At 44.7% G+C, this 21,162-nt stretch overlaps 1 long non-coding RNA gene across 2 annotated transcripts in view; it reads right to left on the minus strand.

The window, feature by feature from the left end:
* The window catches only part of LOC134474774 (uncharacterized), a 53,697-nt gene extending 35,024 nt beyond the window's left edge, over window positions 1-18,673 (minus strand). The window contains exons 1-3 of one of the 2 annotated variants that reach the window (XR_010045621.1): window positions 18,531-18,673; window positions 15,587-15,641; window positions 10,154-12,930 (exon numbers count right to left, since the gene is read on the minus strand). This is a non-coding gene — a long non-coding RNA (uncharacterized LOC134474774). Of the gene's footprint in view, window positions 1-10,153; window positions 12,931-15,586; window positions 15,642-18,530 lie in introns of those variants that run through there. The other variant, XR_010045620.1, reaches the window with a different exon arrangement.
* Window positions 18,674-21,162: the final 2,489 nt, after the last annotated feature.

Consider the following 21,162-nt stretch of genomic DNA (forward strand, 5'->3'; position numbering starts at 1 on the left):
TAACACCAAACATCAGGCTGCTGACCTCAGTTGCTTGTAGATGACAGCAGCTTCTCTGTCTTACATGAGCACCGGGAGACAGAGGGATGAGGAAGAGAGGGGTCACAGGGCTGCACAGTCTCGCTGACACAGGCCAGCTGTGGTCTGGCAGTTCAGGCAGGAATCTGGACCTCTGCCTTCTTGTCTCCGCAGTCTGGGAATCTGGTTTCCGCCTGAGCCTGGGTCAAGTTAACCCAGGCACACTCAAACTACGAAGGAAATCCAAGGAAGGTGAGATTCATGCATGAAATCTTCTGCACTGAGTTGGAGGAACACACTGGATGTTCATGCAGGCACTCAACAAGCACTGCTAAGTTCCTGTGTGGGCCAGTCCCTGCCTGAGACAGGGTCCAGCAGGCAAGTGTCACATCACTCTTTCAGACTCAACGGATGGGTCCTGGAGGATTTCCCTACAAAGAGGTTGTTTCAGGATCCAAGGAAAGAAGCAACTGATCATGTCGCCAGATTTCTCAGGGCAAGAACTCGAACAGGTGGAAGAATGTAAATGCTTAAGATAGAGGTTTTGGACAACTGGGATATGAAGGGAAATGCAGATGTCTAAGGGAGGCTCTGATCTTTGCAGTGAGGGCAGAAGAGGGACCATTCTTTCCCCAGGGCTGGGCTTGCAACTGTGGTCGGGCACAGTGGAGCTGGTGGTGAGAACCTTGGCATGGCCCTCTCCCAGGCTCCCTGGCATGTGTGTGACACCCAGATGCCCAAACTCGGCACTGAGTGGAGGGCTCTGGACCAAGCCACGCATCACTGTAATACAAAGGCCACACGTGGAGCAGGACACATGAGACACTGTGACCTCTTTCTCCAGGTTCATCTGGGCACATTTTTTTCATTTGATCACTCCTGCCGAGAAACACAAAACATCTAGTGATTGTGTGAGGAACATGTCTGCTAATTTGCATATACTGACCCCAAGATGTGACAGGCTCATCTGGAGCTATTTGCAATAATTGGACGCATCTCTGGTCCTCTATGTGGCTAACCTTCTCCAATTTAAACTCAGAACTCCCACTGTGTCCTATGGCTCTTCAGCAGTATGTAAAGTGTTTGTGTGCACACAGGCATTTCTGAGTGTATGTTTAAAGAATTTTATGCCTCTGAGCACAGAAATTCAGCACAAGAACAGAATATTAAAGATTGTTGGAGATAAGAAATAGATTGTCAATAAAGGAAATCCCATCAGAATTATGACAGACTTTTCAATTCAAACCATCAACTCAAGAAGAGCTTGGAGGGGTTGGGGATTTAGCTCAGCAGCATAAGCACTTGCTTTGCAAGCAGGCAGTCCTGAGTTTGATTCCCGGTACCAATAAAAAGAAAAAAAAAAAAAAAAAGAGCTTGGAGTGAAGTATTTCAACTCTTGAAAGAAAACAACTTCCAACTTAGACTGATATACCCTACAAAGGTATAATTCAAAATTAATGAAGAAATAGAATACTTCCATGACAAAGAACAGCTGAAGGAATTCATGACTACCCAAACAACCCTAAAGAAAGTCCTGAGGGATATTCTAAAGAGAGAGAAAAATGACCACGGTTCCAGGAAGAGCAGCAGAGTGGGATCACTGAACAGGGCAGACAGTTGAATTAGGGGGAAAGCAGGCAGCCAAAGGCAGAAAAAAAGCATGGAAGAGATGCACCAGTGCATGTTGACTATAACCATTAATGTGGATGGCCTCAATTCACCAATAAAAAGAAACAGGCAGAGTGGATTGGGAAACAAGTTCTATCAGTACGTGGTATACGAGGAACACATTAACTCGAAAGGAAATTCATAGACTCAAAGTCCAAGGAGAAACAATGCTCCATAAGACAAGGAACCAGAAAAAAGCAAGGGTAACTTGCCCTGCAACTGCAGAATGGGTAAGGAAGAGATGGCTATTTTATACAATGGAAAGCTACTCAGCTATAAAGAAGGATAATCACAAGGCTCTTCTGGGTAAATGGATACAATCTGTGATCACGCTCTTAGGTGAAATGGTTTGGACTCACATAGGTGAGCATTGTCTCCCTAGTATACAAAAATAAGGAGTTAGTGGAATCCAAAATGTACAACAGATATTGTGAAAGTGAAAGGAGAGGAAACGTCTAAAAAGGGAAGGTGATAGCCATTGTTGATTTCCTGTTATTTTGTTTTAAAGCTCTGTGTCATTTTCATTTTATTTTGATTCATTTTATTCCATTTTGTTTGGTTTGATTTTATTATATTTGATGGCATAGGCAGCTATTTTGAAGATAACAAGAGGCATTATGGGAGCCATTGTTAATTTCCTATTATCTTGCTTTGAAATCTTGTATCACTTTCATTATTTTGTTTTGATGGCTTTATTCTGTTTTATTTTATTTGATTTTATTCTCTTAAAAAGTTTTAAAAATTAAAAAAACAAGATTACTAGCAGGCACTACTGCAAAAACTTATCTGAATGACAGGAATTTTTGATTAAATAGATATCAAAACACACATATAGATATGATTATCTTCATACAGTATTGTTTAAAACATTGAGAGACTGAAAGCAAGCTAAATGTACAACAGGGAATTTAAGAAGTCCATCATGAGTATAATGATACAAAGTGATCATTTTTTAAATTCTGCAGTGCTAGAAATTGAACCCAGGGTCTTCATACAGAGCTACATATTCTCCAGCTTCTTTTATTTTTGTTTTGAGACAAATTTTTGCTAAATCCCTAAGTTACTCAGTTACTAGACTTGAACTTGTGAAACTCCTCCCTCAGCCTCCCAGAGTGCTTGGATTATAAGTATGTGCAAACTACACAAAGTATATTGATACTCAAAATAATGACAATAAGGCTATTTCTATGGTTTGGCTGTGTGACTGGGTGTAAGAGTTTAACCACCTTCTCATTTTTATTTCTACTATTCTGGCCAAGAGAAAATTTTTTACAAATAGTTACTAAAAATAATTACTACTAACCACACAAGTACCAACAACCCTCAATGTGGATAAGGTTATCTTTGCCTGACCAGACTGGTATTAAAAAAAAAGTTGGGACTGGGGATTTAGCTCAGCGGCATAAGCTCCTGCCTTGAAAGCAGGCAGTCGTGAGTTCGATCCCCGGTACTGATAAAAAGAAAAAAAAAAAAAAAAAAAAAAAAGAAAGAAAGAAAACAAAAAGTTGTGAGCTATATGGCTTATAAACAGAGATTTATTTCCCATGGCTCTAGGGTAAAGAAGTTCAAGATCAAAGTGCTGATGCAGTCATTATAGATGATACATCTCATACTAATGTTACTTAGAGGAGGAGCAGAGGGTCTCTTTGATAAGGGCAGTAATCTCATTCATTAGGTCCCTTCCCATCTCTCATGCATCACCTCAGTTTAGGATCTCAAGCTATGAAGGGAGGAGCACAAAATCAGCTCATCATCAGGGCTCTTCTGAGGCTGCAAGTGGGAAGGGCAGGACTTGGAGGGGAAGCCAGAACACAGCCACCTCTCCAGACGGGGGCACTGGGACCTGATCACAAGGAAGAGAGCCAGACCTCCAGAACCTACTCCCAGTGTCCAGACGCTTCCTGGAGTACTGAGCAATGCAGAAGGGACAGAAAAAAAGCAGCAGATGCTCAGCGTGGCCCCAGCTGAGCCTGCCATCTGGAGACAGGAAGTCAATCAGAGGCTGGGGGATCCTGCCTGCAGCACTAACTGCTCACACTTTGAAGCTGACCACTGTACACGTGGCCCAGCATCACCTTGGCAGAGCAGTGACTGCCCACCTGAGTGGAGTAGGTGAGTGCAGAGAGAGAAGCCAGAGGGTGTGTCCCCTCCATACTGCTAAGAGGCAGGGGAGCAGAACAATGTTCCTCCTCCCGCAGTCGATGTTTATTAACATGGAAAAACTGCCGTGTCTATGACACAGGGTTGCACTGTCATTTGTATTTTTATATGTGGAATAGTACATATCTTAAACATATGTTCATTTTACCTATTTTTATCATCAGTATTCTTTAACTGTACCAGAAAAACAGTATGAATAAAAGCTAAGTCTTAGAAGCAGCCAATAGCTTTCAGCACACAAATGGATAAACAAAATGTGGTATTCGAACAGTGGACTACTATTGTGCTATAAAGGTAATTTTGAGTCATTTGTAGAAAATGGATCCACCTGGAGACCATAAGTTTATGTGAAATAAATCAGACACACAAGTTTAATACCACGTAGTTTCTCTTATATGAGAAAAATAAAAATAGATAAGAGGAGGAAGGGAAATTGATCTTCCTCAAAGGAGAAAGATCAAGACACAAGAAAGGGAGAGAAGAGGAAGAAAAGGGAAGGGAAGAACAGGGAGGAAAAAGGGAAGGGGATGAAAAAAGAATTAGGACATGTTACCGTGTTGCATTCCTGTAATCCCAGCACTCAGGAGGCTGAAGCAGAAGGATTATTGCAAGTTTGAGACCAGCCTGGGCTACAAAGTGAGCTCAAGGCCAGACTCAACTGCATAACAAAATCCTGACTCAAAAAGACAAGAAGAAGAAGGAGGAGGAGGAGGAGGGGAAGGGGAGGGGAGGGGGAGGAACAGGAGGGGAGGAGGAGGGGAAGGGGAGGGGAGGGGGAGGAACAGGAGGGGAGGAGGAGGAGGAGATGGGGGAAAGGAAAGGAAAGGAAAGGAGAGGAGAGGAGAGGAGAGGAGAGGAGAGGAGAGGAGAGGAGAGGAGAGGAGAGGAAAGGAAAAGAGAAATTGCCCTGAAAATCACCATCGCCAGTCTTAAGCTGCTATGATGGCATGTGTAGCCGCTGGACAGCCATCTCCCTCTCTGTGACTGGTCCCTACAGGAAATGAAAGAACTGGATGACCTCTAGAGTCCATTCAAGCTGAAGACACCACAGAAAAATAATAAAAGCTAACATTATTGGGGCTTTGGATCTCAGCAGAAGGCGTTTTAAGATCACAGTTTTCACTGAAGAGAAAGATTTGTGCCGGTATCATTGGGACAATTGAATACAGATGTCTTGTGCTCTGGGTGAATGATTTGAGAATGATTTGAGAATGTGCAATGTATGTACCACTGTTGCCCTGATTGATGTGTTTTGAAATTTTATTTTTTTCTCTTTGAAATAAAATGGATTTGTGGGGCTGGGGATTTAGCTCAGCGGCATAAGCGCCTGCCTTGCAAGCAGGCAGTCGTGAGTTCGATCCCCGGTACCGATAAAAAGGAAAAAGACAAAATAAATAAATAAATAAAATGGCTTTGTTTGCTTGTTTGTTTCTGTTACCGGGGGCTGCACACATGACCTTGCACTCCAGGCAGGCACTCGTGCCACTGAGCTATATCCCCAGCCCAATCAAATAGATTTGAAAAAAATAAAATGACAAAATTTAGCCAGATGTGGTGATGCACATCTTTAGTTTCAGGGTTTAGGAGAGTTAGGGCTTAGAAGAGTTAGAGTTTAGGAGGCTGAAGCAGGAGGACTTGCCTTAAAAAAATTGCAAAATTTAAATCTAAAGAATAGCCAGTAATGATACAAGGACCATGATACAAAGGGGAAATAAAATGAATGGACCACCCTAGGCAACTGAAGACCTGGAAGGTGCCTTTGGCAATCTGGGTCCTAGGAGCACTAGGCAGAGGGCTGGAAACAGGGGTTTATAAGTAATCGAGAAGGGGCAGCCAGCAGGGCGGGGCTTGAGCCTGGGAGGCAGTCAGCCTGCTTCTGTGTGTTCTGGAGTGGGAGAAGGAGGAGGAGGAGGCTGCCCTGGGCAGACCCTGGACAGGAAAGGCGACATCAGCCCCCAGCCCGCTGGTTCAAGCCCGGCTGAGAGGTAGGGCATGGCTCAGCAAGTCCCGTTCTTCCTGCCCCTCGACCTCCCTTCTCTCCTGGAAGCCTTGCCCCTCCTGCCTTCAAGGCTCGGCTCGTCCCATCCCATCACTGCGAGGTGTTCTCCCTACTGGGCACGTCCTTCTCTGTCCCCTCAAGCCCCGTGAGATGTGATCCACCTCTCCAGAGACCTGATGCTGAGTGGTCAGCAGCCCCCGGGGTCATGTCCTGCCCCTTGGCTGTGCCGAGATGGGGCATACCTGGGGACCACATGACGTAGGAAGCCCAGGCAATGGGATCAGAGGGTCCCTTCTTGCTTTGTTTGGGTGTGCTCTTGGCAAGTTTCCAAATCACTCTAAGCCTTGGTTTTTCTCATCCACAAAAAAAAGGGGATAGTAGTTTCCTGCTCCATAGGATTGTATAAAGACGACATGAGAAAATACACTTAAAACATCTACTCCAGGGTTAAGCCCAATGGGGACTTTTTTTTTTCTTTCTTTTTTTGTCTTTTTCCTTTTTATCGGTACCAGGGATTGCACTCATGACTGCCTGCTTGCAGCCTGCCTGGCGCTTATGCCACTGAGCTAAATCCCCAGCCCCACAATGGGGACTTCTTAACTTTATGATAGAGTTTGGGCTTTCAGAGCTGAGGCTCCCTCCCACCTCACACAGCAGCTGTCTATCTTCATTTTTTTCCACCTTTTTCATCCTAAACAAACCATCTTTTGTTATATTAAAAAATATGTTATTGCACATTTCAAGTGCAAACTGCAGAGCAGCCTTCCCTCTTGAGGCTAGCCCTCCTTCTCCGAGAAGTTTCTCACTGGCTTCCACACAATGCAGAACTGAAACACACGTGTATCCCAGCATGTAACGCTGAGGTCAACACTGCATTTTAAAAAGCTAGTTTGTGTATGGGTTTTCTCTCTCTACGCTGCTTAAAGTCACTCTTACTTACGGGCCTTTCCACAAGAAGAACAATCCAGAGAAAGAGCAGCTGGGTGGGACGTGGGGTGACCGCCTGTGTCCTTGGTCATTCCCACCTGCCTCCAGTGATGAGGGTAAGGCTGGGTGGGATACAACCAGGTGGTAGTTTACACCCCTTGTCACTAGGTTGAACCTGACTCACACCAGGGCATCTAAGCAACACCAGGAGACAGAGCAGGATAGGGAAGCAGCAGCTGTGTGTCTGGGAGCATCTGGCTCGTGGGAGCAGCCTCCCTCTGCCACAGCCTTTGCTAAAGCAGCTGAGCTGGAGCCTGGGTAACTTGGGTGATTATTAGACCACAGAACTTGGGTAATTATTAGAGTAGACTTGACTGAAGTGGAGACAAGGGAGGCCTAGATCCAGTGACATCTGGAATCAGGTTAGCTGGACCCACTGAGAACAATAACTACCTGGTGGGTAATTTACTGCATATAAAAATGACAAATGCAAACTTCTAGTGATCCTGAGACCTAGTTATTTGCTTCCAAAAAGATGCAAAAGAAAGAGGTGCTGTCCCTGGCTTCCCAGGGACAGCTCCACACTGTGCAAGGGTAGCATGACTTCACACCCAGGACCTCACACCCAGATCACTTCTATGCACCGAGACGTTGTCATTCTATGGCTTTTACTTAATTTTTGTACTTTGGTGTGCATATTTGGTTTAGGTTTAAGAAAATGCTAAGAACAGCCTTAAGATACAAAGCAATAGCATCCTCAAACAGATGCCAGCAAACTGCTGTTAGACTCAGCATGATTCCATCCTGTGTCCCAAAGTCTTTAAAGTATGAGACACGGGCATTAGCTGTGCAGAGAGGCAGGCTTCTCACCTTTTTCTGTTGTTGCTGTTTTTTGTTTGTTTGTAATCAGACAACAAACACAAACTCCGAAATTATTTTTGGGAAATTCATCTGATCTCCAATAGAGCAAGCAAGCTCGAATATTATTTACAAGCTCTATCATCAGCTCTTTCTTTGTGCCATGGGTAGTACCAAAAGCTGTAGGAGTCAGTCTTTGGGCTAAATCCCAGCAGTCCCTTTTACCAGCTGTAACACCTTGAACAAGTCCCTCAGGCTCAGTTCCCTCTTGTGTGGAATGTATCTAGGGCCAACCTACTGAATTCTATTGTGAAAACTAAACAAAAGCAAGTATCTGTCTTGGTGCCTGCCACAAGTAGATGCTTACTAAAAACATGCTGAACTGAACTGAATTCCCTAACACTACAGGAGATGATTTCATCTGAACATTTGCCCTCCCACTTGACAGAGCTGTATCAATATGCAATACAAACTCCTTCCTCACTATTCACACAGCATGCACATATTTATACAAACTACTTTGACTGCATTTATGTATTTCTTTGAGACAGGGCCTCACTATGTACTTCAGGCTGGCCTTGGGCTTACTGTGTCAGCTAGGCTTGCCTTGACCCTGTGGTGATTCTCCCGCCTCAGCTTGATGAATGTAGGGATTACAAGCATGTAGCACCATGCCCGCCAATTTCATTTTTTAAAGGAGCCCTTTATGGAGCTATCCTTTATATACTGTAAAACTGTCTTTTCCAAATATACATTTCAGTGACTTTGAATTGATGAAATATAGTCACATGCAACTATCACTGTCATTTAACTGAGGACATTCCATCACTCTGAAGAGAAACCCAAGCTCATCGATAGTACTGGCCCTTCACTCCCAACTCCCTGCCAGCCCTAGGCAACCCCCCGCTACTCTGTCTCTGGGTTCTGTAGATTAGCTTGTAATGCTATCTCATCAATACTAAGACTTTCAATGAACAGGGGATATTTCCCCATTTATTCCAACCTATTTCTTTTCTTTTCTTTTTTTTTTTTTTTTTTTTTTTGTCTTTTTCTTTTTTTATCGGTACTGGGGATCGAACTCATGACCACACACTTGCAAGGCAGGTGCTATTACCGCTGAGCTAAATACCCAGCCCCTATTCCAACCTATTTCATTCAGTGGCGCTTATGGTTTTTAGTGTACCTTCTTTGTTATTGTGAAATTCTTTAGTTTCATTTTTGGATTGTTAGTATACAGAAATGCAAATGATTTCTGCATTTTAATAGTGTATTCCATAACCCTTTGAGCTCCTTTAACAGTTCCAATGGTTTCTTGGTAGATACTAGGATTGCCTATATACAAGATCATGTTATCTATAAGTTGAGTAGTTATACTACTGCCTTTCCAATCTGAGTACTTTGTATTTCCATTTCTTGCACTAAGTATAGGTAAAAACCTCCAGAACAATGTTGAATAGAAGTGGCAGGAGCAGAATTGTCTTATTATTGATTTCAAGTGGAAAATTCTGTTTTTACCTTTAAGCATGATATTTGTTTGTTTGTTTTTTTCATGAGAAGCTGCTAAATTTTGCCAATTTTTGTTTTTTTTGGCATCTTTGGGAAGCTCATGTGGTGTTTATCCTAACAGTCTGTTCTTCAGTTGATCTCACTGCTTTTGTATGCTAAATAAAACTTGTTTTTCTGGGATAATCCTATTAGGTGATAGCATATAATCATCTCTCTATGTCACTGGATTAGATTTGCTGGTATTTTGTTGAGTTTGCATTTACACTTGTAAGAAATAATGGTCCACAACACTCTTACAAGATTTGCATGCTTTTGGTATCAGGGTTATACTGACCTCACTGAGTGAATTGGGAAGGGTTTTCTCTTGTTTTTTGGAAGCGCCTGTAAAGGAATGATGTTAATTCTCCCTTAAACATTTGGTAGAATTCACCAAGAAAGCCATCTGGGTCTGGGTTTTATTTTGTGGGGGAAAATGTTTACTACTAAGTCAATTTCCTTATTTTTAGGTCCGTTCAGATTATCCCTTATTCAATCATCTCTGGGAGTTTGTATGTTCTAGCAACTTTTCCATTTTGTCTACATTATTGAATTTGTTGCCTTATAATTGTCCACAGTAGTCCCTTTTAATCCCTTTTATTTAAGACAGCTGGCAATTTTCCTTTTATCTCATATTTATTTATATATTTATTTTTGATCTTTCTGAGGCAGGGTTTCACTATATAGTTCAGGTTGGCCTTAAACTCACTTTGTGGCCCAGGCTGGCCTTGAATTTACACTACTTCTCCTGCCTCAGTCTTCTGAGTGTTAGAATTATATTTTAGGTTTTGATAATCTGAGTTTTCTTTTTGCCTTTTTAAAATCTGGCTAAAATTTTGTTGATTTTTGTTAACCTTTTCAAAAAGACGTACCTTCAAACATAACTTATTTTATTTTATTTTATTTTTTGTCTTTTTCCTTTTTATCGGTACCAGGGATCAAACTCACAACTGCCTGCTTGCAAGGCAGGCGCTTATGCCGCTGAGCTAAATCCCCAGCCCCCAGCTTAGTTTATTTTTACTAAACACAACAGATCTCCCCTTCTCCTCCCCCCACACCCTCCTTTTCTAGAGCATTTCATTCGTGTCTTATTCCCCAACATTTACAGAGTTGTGTGGTGCAGACGCACTATGTGACATGCTGTGGGCCTCCAAATGAGTAAGGCTGTGCGCAGCTGCTGTACAGTCCAGTACATCCTCAAGCAGAACGGCAGGATGGAACCTGGGGTCAGCTGGATGGTGGGACGAGGCAGCGAGGACAGTAAGTATGGCTGTGCTGCCTGCCCATGCCATAACCTTCCATCATCCAGACCGGGGGATGGGGGGAGGGTATGCCTGAAGTTAGGCTATGCAGCACTAAAATGTGCATAAAAGAATCAGGGACATGGGTGGAACAGTCCTGTTTGCTACGGCTGTGTGTGTTAGGAGATAAATACAGACATTTATTCCTCCAATGCCTTCATTCTGCACCTCCCGCCTCCTTCTCTTTGGTAGAAATTCCCACTTTTTAACTGAGCATCATAATTTCTAGAATGATCTTTGGCCTCACCATTCTTTGATGTGCATAAAGACTTGGCAGACATAAAGGAAAATGAGGTCATCTTATACTGCCTTGCAATGATGGAAATGGAAGGCAGCAAGGTGGGAATACCGAGGGGAAAATCACCTGGGACATGACAGCGGTCCAAAGGTGTAACCTAGGGACTTCTCCCCTCTCAGAGATGTGATCGATAGAGACTCTGCTCCTGAGACTGGGTTCGCACAGTGGATGAAGTCTTTTCCTCCACACTGGATGGCTGGGCCAATGGCAGAGCTGCCTGTGCTTCCCAGCTGGTTTGCACATCAAAATTGAGCCATCTTATTTTAGAATGGCATTTAACACTGCTGCTGAAGGACTGCTTCTCCATGGCTCACACATACCTGGGACCAGGACCAGGGGCGCCATCACAGGCAAGAGCACAATAAAAGCTCTCCTGAGTAACACAAGCTGCCTGGTAACGACTCTGAGAGGGAGCCCCTGTCATCCTGACCTCTGGTCCTGCCAATTCACATTCCGCAGGGCAGCAGCAGATTAACAACTGCAGTTTCTCTCCTGAGATCTGCAGGCACCTTCTGCCAGGAATACCTTGGAGAACGAGGGGTTTTCAGCACTTCAAATGGCCTGGCCTTGATATAACAAATTGCTTCTTGATTGAAAAAAGAAAAGAAAAAGAAATTCCCTTGGATGCTACTGCTTCTCTAGGCAAAGTCTGTCTTCTCAGTGCTGTGTATAAAAGCAGCTTCCAGGTGTGTCTCCGAAACTGTATCAGGGCTACAGTGTGGCTTGGTGGTAGAGGACTGGCCTGGCATGTTCAAGGTTCTAGGTTCAACCCGGAAATCTCCTCATACCCTCTCCGAAGTGTGTGGGGAGTTTAGGATACTGTGTGCCAGGAGAGTGCGGCACTGAGATACCTTTTTTGGTCCACTCCAAGCTTTCCTATCACAGAGGTAGAGGTCTGACCGAATGCAGAGAGAGGGGACAAGGCACAGGCTGTTGGCCAGGACAGCCTGCCAGCTGCGAAGCTCGCGCGGTGCTTCTGCCTCTGCCCAGAGACAGCTCTGAGGCCTTCCCCAGCCCAGGTAGCTAGTCTGCTTTAGCACTTTTGCCTGTTACTGTGGGAGCCTGGTGTGCTACCCCTGAGAGTTAAGATGAGTAAGGTAAGTGCATGTGGGCACTTGAAAGCCACAGGTGGGGGAGCTTTACGAAGCATTAGCCATTATTCTGCTATGTGGACAATATGAGATTGTTCTTCCTTATGAGCACTGCTGCTCTTCACCAGGATACACACAGAAAGTCCACAGATTCATTCGCCTAATACCTATTAGGAACCTACTATGATCCAGGAGGTGTACTGTCTATTTAGAAATGAAAGTATGACGTGATACTTATTTACAAATTTACTAAATTTTAAGCGTTTTGAATGCCCTTGTGGGGCAATATATTCCTAATATATTGCTTATATTAGGAATTAATAAAACAATGGACACTTCCATCCCATCTTCTTTTGGAATCCAGGGACCTATGACACGCAACATGTGTCCCCTCTCCTTTCCAGAGCAGACTTGCCAGGTGTGCTTCAGCCCACAGGTGGGGTGCCGCAGGTGGGGCTGTGGAGGCCACCTGCACCTGCCCACCTGAACCTGCACCTGCCCAGCCAGCAGTACTTGCATGTGCAATCTTGCTAATAGGAGGCTTAGCACATGCATTTAAAGGCGTGCAAGGTCACTTGTGTAGCTCAGTAGGGAAAGGAGAGAGCTGGCGTTCTGGTCAGCTATTCATTTCATTGACTGTACTGCCTGCAGCAAGGGTGAGCTGTGGATTTTCTATGCACCTTCTTCTTACCTTATGTGCTACATGAGATCACAGTGTGAAGGGCTGCATGGAGGAGGAATGCCCTCAGTGAAGGCTCCTCAATACCCAATAGGATACCCTATCGACATCCCAAAGATGAATGGATACTGAGCACTTAGGCGTTCGCTCACAAAAGCTTCCAGAGCACCAGCTCTGCACCAGCACTCTTCCAGACACGGGAACACACAGGGAGCAAGGCCAGTGACGTCTCTGCTCTTCTGGACCTCACATAACGGGCTTTGATTCTTCCCACCAACACAGAGGACCCTGCAGCCCCACATGGACACGCTGACTTGGCTCTGCTCCTCTGCCACAGAGAGTCGGCTGAGCTTGGTCCTATAGATCCTGTTTTGACTGCTGCCTGGCATCTGTGGAAGAATGAAGTCACAAGAGATCCAATCTGTTCCTGTTCGCTTTCCAAATGAAACAGGGCCTCCAAATTTCCCCAAATACAAAGCTTGTAGGGTTTCAGTGACCGAAGGGGTCGTGGTGGTGTCATAGGGTCATACATGTCTGTAGCCTGCCACTGAGGGGGAATTACAAAGTACCCTGCCCCACGGGCTCACACAGGGCCACACAGAGTGGAGACCACAGCTGGACCCAGGGGAAGGGCACAGGTGGCACAGCAGGGGCCAGAGTGATTCTATTGCACCTGGGCCCAGGGATGTTGGGGACTCCACCTGTCAGGTCCTCAGTGGCCTCATCTCCCAGAGATGGCTCTACCAACCTCGGAGTTTTCATAAGGACCAAATGAGCCAATAAGACGACCTCTAGGAATACCCCACCCCTGCTAAGATGATGACCTATACCTCACAGTCCTGAGGCTTACGTGGTCTTGTTTGGGGAATAGAAAATGATGTGGAAAAAGCTACACGTTTTCTGGCCATGGGGGGAAGACTCATAGTCACAGTGCTCTCAGGGCAAGATAAGATCCGCTGAGGACCACCGAGAGTCAGCTCCTATTAATCTGCGCAGGGAACTGGATATAGAGAAGGGCCTGTGCTCCTTTGAACTTTTATCTCTTCTGAAGTTATACCTGCTCTTTATTTTTTCAATACCTCCTTCAACCATGTCATGAACGACACATGTCCCCATCCTCCTGTGCTTCTTGCTGGCTAATAAAAATGAGTTGATTGTGGAGGCTGGCAAGCTTGCTCATAGAGCCAAGTCTCTTCCCAGGCCCTCTTACATCCTGAAATTTTGTCTCTTTTGTCCTCATCAACAGATATCTGGGTGTGGTGGCTCACGCCTGTAATTCCAGCACTCAGGAGGCTGAGGCAGGAGGATCATTGCAAGTTTGAGACCAGTCTAGGCTACAAAGTGAGCTCAAGGTCAGCCTGAACTGCACAGTGAGACCCTGTCTCCAAAAAAAGACAAAAAAAAAAAAAAAAAAGAAAAAAAAGAAAAAACAGATATCTGAGAATCTGATCAGTAACTCTCTAAATGCAACACTTAATAAAAACAACACCAAATAATTGGACACCAGCTCAGGATCTGCACTCGATAACACTGTTGTCTCTTTATGCTTCCTTTCACTTACGCTGTTATCTTTCCCCCATAAAGAAAATGGCGCCAGTTGCTAGCTCCAGAGCTATGTCTCTGCACCACAATGGAGCCACTGCAGGAATACAGCAGTGGGTTAGCACATCTCTGGGCTTGGACTCCTCCTCTCCCAGCTGGGGAGCTTTGGTTACAGACGTCAGACACAGACCATTTCCCTTAAGCAAACGGAGGTCAGGGCTGGCTCACTGAGGCTCCCAGAAGAAAGTAACTTGCACAAGGGACTTGTTCAGAAGACCTCAGGGTACCACGAGGGCAGAATTAAACCTTGGAGCCCTGGACAATGGGTAGGATTAATCTAGTCCTCGAAAGAACCCAAATCCTGAGGGACAAAGCATGACTGGTCTTTTGGAGTCACTCAAGCTATTCCTTGGGTAAGAAAGGATATAGTTCCACCAAGGCCATCTACACCATAAAGGAGATTGTTCTCCAAAACAGTGCTGTGGTACAGTAGCAGAAGTATCAAAGTGGAGGCCAAAAAATATAGCAAAAATCCACCTTAGGCAACAATCGTATACACTACAACCACTGGTTGCCATGCACAAGAAATAGGACCAAACAGTAAAGCCCATGTATGTTGCCTCATCTGTACCAAGGAAGGTGTATATCCAAGGTGGGGCACAGTTCAAGATTTCAGCATTTTACAAAGAACAGCATACAATTTAAAACTTTCGGACTTTTCTGGAATTTGCCATTTAATACTTTTAGACCCCAGTTGACCATGGATAACTCACTAGAACCATGAAAAGCAAAACTTCACATTTTCCATTTTTCACCTGGAAAACTTGGGCTTGATCTGGTGAAAAAGAATAGCCCAAGTTTGTCTATGTGGAAGTAAGATTTTGATCTAGCCTTGCTGTCACATCCAACTACCCAAGTTATACAGCCTTGTAGGGAAATACAAATAAAGAACTCTCGTTCAAAAGGCAGGAAGAAGTGCCGTGAGCTCAAATGTCAAAGCTTCTTCCTCGCTTTCCATATTTCTTGCTCAATTGTCTTGGTGTTGGAAATCTGCTTTTCAATATCATGCTAAACACTGTGATACCCTGGTATTCTTCATTAACTGGTTCCAGGAGGCGTGACAACCTCTAAGAAAGACACAAATTATTTTGGCTGGAAAAGGTAGTACCAAATGACCAAATTTTCACATCAAAATGCATTGAGTACCAAATTCCATAAGCTTCAAAGCAATTGCATACCAAGGTCCGGCTATGCAGAAAAATTTAAAATTTAGATAATTATCAGTAATTTTATATTCCTTTCTATCTATCATGCAAAGCACATAAAATCTGTGTGTGGAATGGCCCACCATTTTCAGTACAAGTGGTTGGCGACGACAGGAACATACAGAAGGTGGTGGCAGGGTCGCATCCACAGTATGGCTTCTCATGTTTGTACCAAGTTCTGATCAGATTGGAAAGCAATTTCCTGGGGTTTCCCACATCATAGATGTAACACTCTTACCTTTCATCCACTCTGGGTCTCGAGGCACACCTTCCCATCCTGCATCTCTGCATTTCTGGAGGAAGGAAAGGGAAAAGTCAAGGTGAATAGCTGTCTTGTAATGACCTGGATGTTCCACTCGTAGAGACGGTGCCACATCTACTCGGCCTTGTGTGAACCCTGCACTATTCACCACCTCGCATCTTTAAAACGGGTTCCCTGTGGGAAGCAGGATCAAAATCCCCATGAAACAGCTGGAGCCAAAGCAGGGTCTCATAAATACAAGTATTATGCTGTTTCTGTAATAAATGGGTTGGAAAAACTGAGAAGAGATCTGCCTCACTGACAGAGACAGTAACCTTTGTCTTCACCAGTTTGGAATTTTTACGTGAAAGAAAGACCTATTGTATTAGAAGCAGGAAATAGAAATAGGATTTGACCCACAAATATTTCTTTTACCAACTTCGCCCTAGGGAAACTTCTTAGTCAACACCGTTTTCTTTAAAACCCTCATGGAAGCTCAGAAATCTTCCCCCTGCACACCTGGAGACAGACAGCCTTTGCTGCCTGATAGAAACAGGCCCCTTTGGCAGCCCACCTCTGCCAGCCAGGCTCTGCGGAGCAGGCTACGGCTGCCAGCCATCAGTGCAGTGGTTTTTAGGTCTAGGGTCCCTCCATGAAATCCCGCCTCTGCCCACATTGCAATTCCATACATTCTTCACTTAAAGTCATTTTTCTAAGTACCTTCTCTCACTTGGGTCCCAGAATGCCCTGGGTTCCCCGCGGGCCAGTTTCACTAGTGCTGCAGGAGTCTCTCTAAGGCTCCACTACCGCAGTAGTAGAAAAAACACAGTGAGAGCGCCACCCTGGACCAAGGGGCAGTGAAATCTCCCTCCTCTGGTCTTAGAAAGTAAAAGTAAGGCAGGAAAATATGGTGTCCCAGTAGCTAGTTGGGAAAGGAAGCACGATAAAATGCAGGGACACATGCGCAGAACAAGTCTCAGAGCCCTGCAGGTGGCAAGAACTCAGCAGGCTTTTTGATAGGACGACCTTGATGTGACGTCACCATGAGATATATAAAAGGGATGATTGTCAATAATCCCTGGCTAGCCTTTATCTTTGTGATTGGTCACTGTGTGCTGTACTTTTGTTTGAAGATAGTATTAAACAACAGAACAAGACAGAACAAAACCAAGTGAGAAAATGCAGTTGAAATTGGTACAGAACTTCACAGCAGGTTAGGGGGATAACAGTAATAGGTACCATAGTATATCTTGTTATCTTCACAGTAGTTGTCCTTTCAATCAGGTATAGCAAAATCAAACCAAATACAGAAAAACAGAGTAAAACCTATCAAAACAGAGTTTTGAATAGAGCAATATAATTGATCAGAACAAAGCAAGACAGTGATAACAATATTTGCCCTCAAAGAGATGGTAGAAGAAAATCCACTTTATTTGCTATATTGCATATGATCATCCTCTCAAGAGATGCTCAGATCTCTGGTTCCCATTTGCTAACGTGGGGGGGGGGTAGGAGGAGGGGATGTTTGATTCTCAGCCTGTGCACAGGTAGGCTGAGGCTGCTTACCATGGATGTGAGTGGGTTTCTTTGTTGCCCAACACCCTAACTTCCCATGTGGTGTGGATCTCAAGAGACACTGATTGGCTGGTTCTCTCCCTGGGTCGCCGGCTGCTCACTCACGCCACGGCTGGTTACCATAGAGGCGAGTAGGTTCCTTTGTTGCCCGGCGCATGGCGTGGATCTTGGGAGACACTGGCGCTCTCTCTCTCTCTCTCTCTCTCTCTCTCTCTCTCTCTCTCTCTCTCTCTCTCTCTCTCTCTTTTCTCTCTTTTTTTCCCTTCTCCTTTTTCCTACTTTTACTTAGCCCAAGCTCCCTCTGCAAAGTCCTGGGTGTTTTTTATTTTCCCTATCCTTCTGTTTTTTTTCCTATCATTAATGTCAATTTTTGCCTGTTTCTTCTCATTTCATCCAATTTTTTAGGAACAAAAATAACCTAAAAATCACCTCTAGTAGGTGACTCCAGCACCCCAACCCTGATGATAAAAGGAGAAAAACATCATCCTGAATGCCTGTCCACTCACTCATACTAGAAACCTGTGTACCAGGTGGGCTGCCCTAGCTGACCGCCCCACCCAGGAGCCCATGGGGCCCTCTTAAAGGTGCTGTGGTCCAAGCTGGTGCTTGTTTAATGGGAGCAATGGCTGCATCTTGAGCACAGGTGTCATTAGCCAAGCCCTCTTGCTGGGTGCAATGACTTCCTGTCATTACACTGCAGGGAGAGACCAGGCCAGTGAGGCCTGCTCATTAGTCCAAAGCAAAGGCTAGAGAAGGTACCACAGGCTGTGTGTGGAACGTGACACCATATTCTTCCCCTCCTCCCCCATGGGTCCTGGGAAGCTCCAATACTAGGGGATCTTAGATAAAAGAGTTGAGTCAGGACTGTGCCAGCCATAGTAACTGACGTAGAAGATTAGGGCAGAGCAAACTGACTAAGTGGGCATGACCTGTCAATCACAGAGACCCAGAACATAATGGCCCCAAACCTTGGCACCGATCAGAAAAATGCTATGCTCAGTTCTTCATTTACCTCTGAGACAAAACTAAGCAGGCTTTTGATAGGACACCTTAGATCTCATGTCAGGCCAAATGACTTACTGATACAACCATCCCAAATGCCCGTTTGCATAGGAGAAAAGCAATCTATATGAACCTTGTGTCTACTGTGAATCACCCTGTTCTCACTGTGCAGAGATATTTTCTTTCCACCTTTAATAAATATAAATCCTCAATACCTATGCTACATATGTTGCTTAATTCTTTGTTCAGGATACCAAGAATCTGGAAGGAATTTCTTTGGGACCCAAAACCAGTAAGGAAATCACAGCAGAGGGTGAATAGATTCAGCACCCTCACGGAGTAGCCCATCTAGCTCCCATCTCACCTTCTCCAGGAGGCATTTCTTGATATCTCTAGACAAGATGGATTGAACCTTCTTGGAAACTCATGCAATAGCAAGCAGAAACACTGAAAAGTCACCCAGGGCTTGGGGGCAGGTTTATTTCGCACTGATAGGCAGTGATTGGGGTCATCCCCAAAATATCAGGCCCTGATCTCTGGTGGAATAGGGCTTCTATAGGATAAGCAAGCAGGAAGTACAGGCGCAGAATGGCTTGTCAATTGAGGATTGGTTCTTATGATTGCATCATAGCGACCAGCCATGCAACACAGTGGCCTGCTGTCTCTAAGAAACAAGAGTAACACAAACTGTTTTTGGAACTATTTCCTGAGTAACTAACAAACAGAGGAATACTGGATAGCAATTATCCAGACCATATAAATGTATCTGTGTTAGAAATGCAGTCTGCCTGGCCTCAAACCTCTCTCTCCCATTCAGTAAGTGGGTAACTTTTGATAAGTTTCTCCAGTTCTTTGTACTTCATTTCTTGGCTTGTAGGGTGAGAATAGTGAAAAAGCCCATTGCAGGGAATCATGGGGAGCACGTGAGTACACATGTAGTGCTCACTGTGGTGCCCTCTGTGGAACAGGCTTTTGAAAGGGGGCTCTGTTACAAACATATGACTTTCTTGTGATATAGCTCGCACTTTACCATTTTAAACATATTTTAGTGTCCAGTTTTGGTAAGTGCATTCCCATCATTGCGTGACCAACACCAGCTACACAGTAAACCCAAATGCCCCCTCAGTTCTCCAGGACTACTATTATACTTCCTGTCTCCAATAAAAGGAGGGAGATAGAACAAGGACAAGCACATAACAGGAAGTTCTGGGCAGGGTGGTGCATGCCTATAATCCCAGCATATGGGAGGCTGAGGCAGGAGGAGAACTACAAGTTCGAGACCAACCTATTTATCACAAAATACCAACACTGGAATTAAACCTAAACACTGAAGTTTTTGTTTAGAAAAAACAACTCGTGCACTTACCATAGTTTGATTTAAAAGACAACATCACTGGTCCAGGGCCACCACTGGTCCAGGGCCGCTACTGGTCTAGGCCCTAACTGGCAACTGTAGGATTGGGAGAGGGGTAACTTCAGGACAGCATGGAGGGAGATCAGGTAAGAAACCTGGCAAGTGACACCCTCCTGTCATAACACACACACTCACACACACACACACACACACACACACACACCCTGCCCCTGGCTTCCTGGGACACCCTAGCAAGCCCTTTGAATCTCTCTTCTTCCACAGGGTCAGGTCCCTGGGGCTGCAGTGCTGAACAGCGCCCTCTAGTGAAATTTAAGTTCCTGCACTTCCCCTGGGCCACCAAGAGGAGAAGGTTGTCTGCAGAAATCCGTTGTGCTCCTGCTGCGGGGCTGGCACTATCAGCTACTGCAGAGAACTAGCAGCAGTGTAAGAGCTGGCACCCAGTCTGTCTGGGCTGTCACTGGGCCCTACCACATAATGTTGCCTGGCGTGTCCTCAACACCCCCTATTTTTCTAACCAACACAGGGAGAAACAAGGAAGGATTGAGCGGTAGGGTCAGGAGCTCTGAGAGCTCCACAATGGCAGTGTTCCGTGTCACCACACAGCCCTGCCGTGAGCAGAAGATCATTCACATCTTTTCAATGAAGCTCTCCTGAACAGGGAGCAGGGTAGGGTGTTAGGAGCAGGAATTCTGAAGCCGGGTCACCTGGGTCCAGGGCCTGGCTCTGTCATCATCAGCTCCATAACCTGGAGCCAGTGACTTCATGTCTCCATGCCTTATATCCTCTTCAGTAAGGTAAGAGAACTCATGGTGTTGTCATGAAGATTGAAAGAGTTAAACTTTGCAAAGCATTGCAGAAGGACTGTGGATATAGCACTGTGGCAGAGTGCTTGCCTTGCATGTGCAAGGCCTTGTGTTCAGTCCCCAGGACTAGAAAAAAATTTGGTCTTAGAACCTTTCACAGATTATGCCTTATGACAGGATTTGTTAAATAAGGGGGAAAGCCAGGCGTAACCAGGGGTACACACAAGCATGAAGATCTTGAGTTTGAAGCCTACCTGGGCTATATAGTGAATTTCAGGTCCGCCTGAACTATATACTGAGACTGTGTCAAACAAAACAGTAAAAAAAAAAAAAAAAAAAAAAAGAGGAGGGGTGTGGGACTTTCTAAAAACCAGATGATATCCAACCATAAATTGGCTGTCTTATGAGATACAGTAGTCCCTTTTCCATGGTCTGGCTTTCTACAGTCTCAGTTACCTATAGCCAACTGAAAACGTTAGATGGAAAGTTCCAGAAACAATTAATACACTTTTAAATTGTATGATATTGTAAGTAGTATATGAAATCTTGTACCCTCCTGCTCTGTCCCACCTGGAATATGAATCACTTGCTTCAGTGTATACATGCTATATATGCTACCCACCCATTGGTTACTTAGTAGAAAAAAAAAAAAAAGAACATAGAGGATTCAGTATTTTGGTTTTGCTTTTTTGAGACAGGGTCATGTTGTATAGTTCAGGCTGGTTTGAATTCACCATTTAGCCTAGGTTGTCCTCAAATCCCAGCAATTCTCCTGCCTCCACCTCTCAAGTGCCAGAATTATAGGCGTATGCAACCAC

Source organism: Cavia porcellus, unplaced genomic scaffold (assembly GCF_034190915.1).
Source record: "Cavia porcellus strain 051 isolate PalLab524CR breed Dunkin Hartley unplaced genomic scaffold, mCavPor4.1 scaffold_38, whole genome shotgun sequence".
NCBI lineage: Eukaryota > Metazoa > Chordata > Mammalia > Rodentia > Caviidae > Cavia > Cavia porcellus.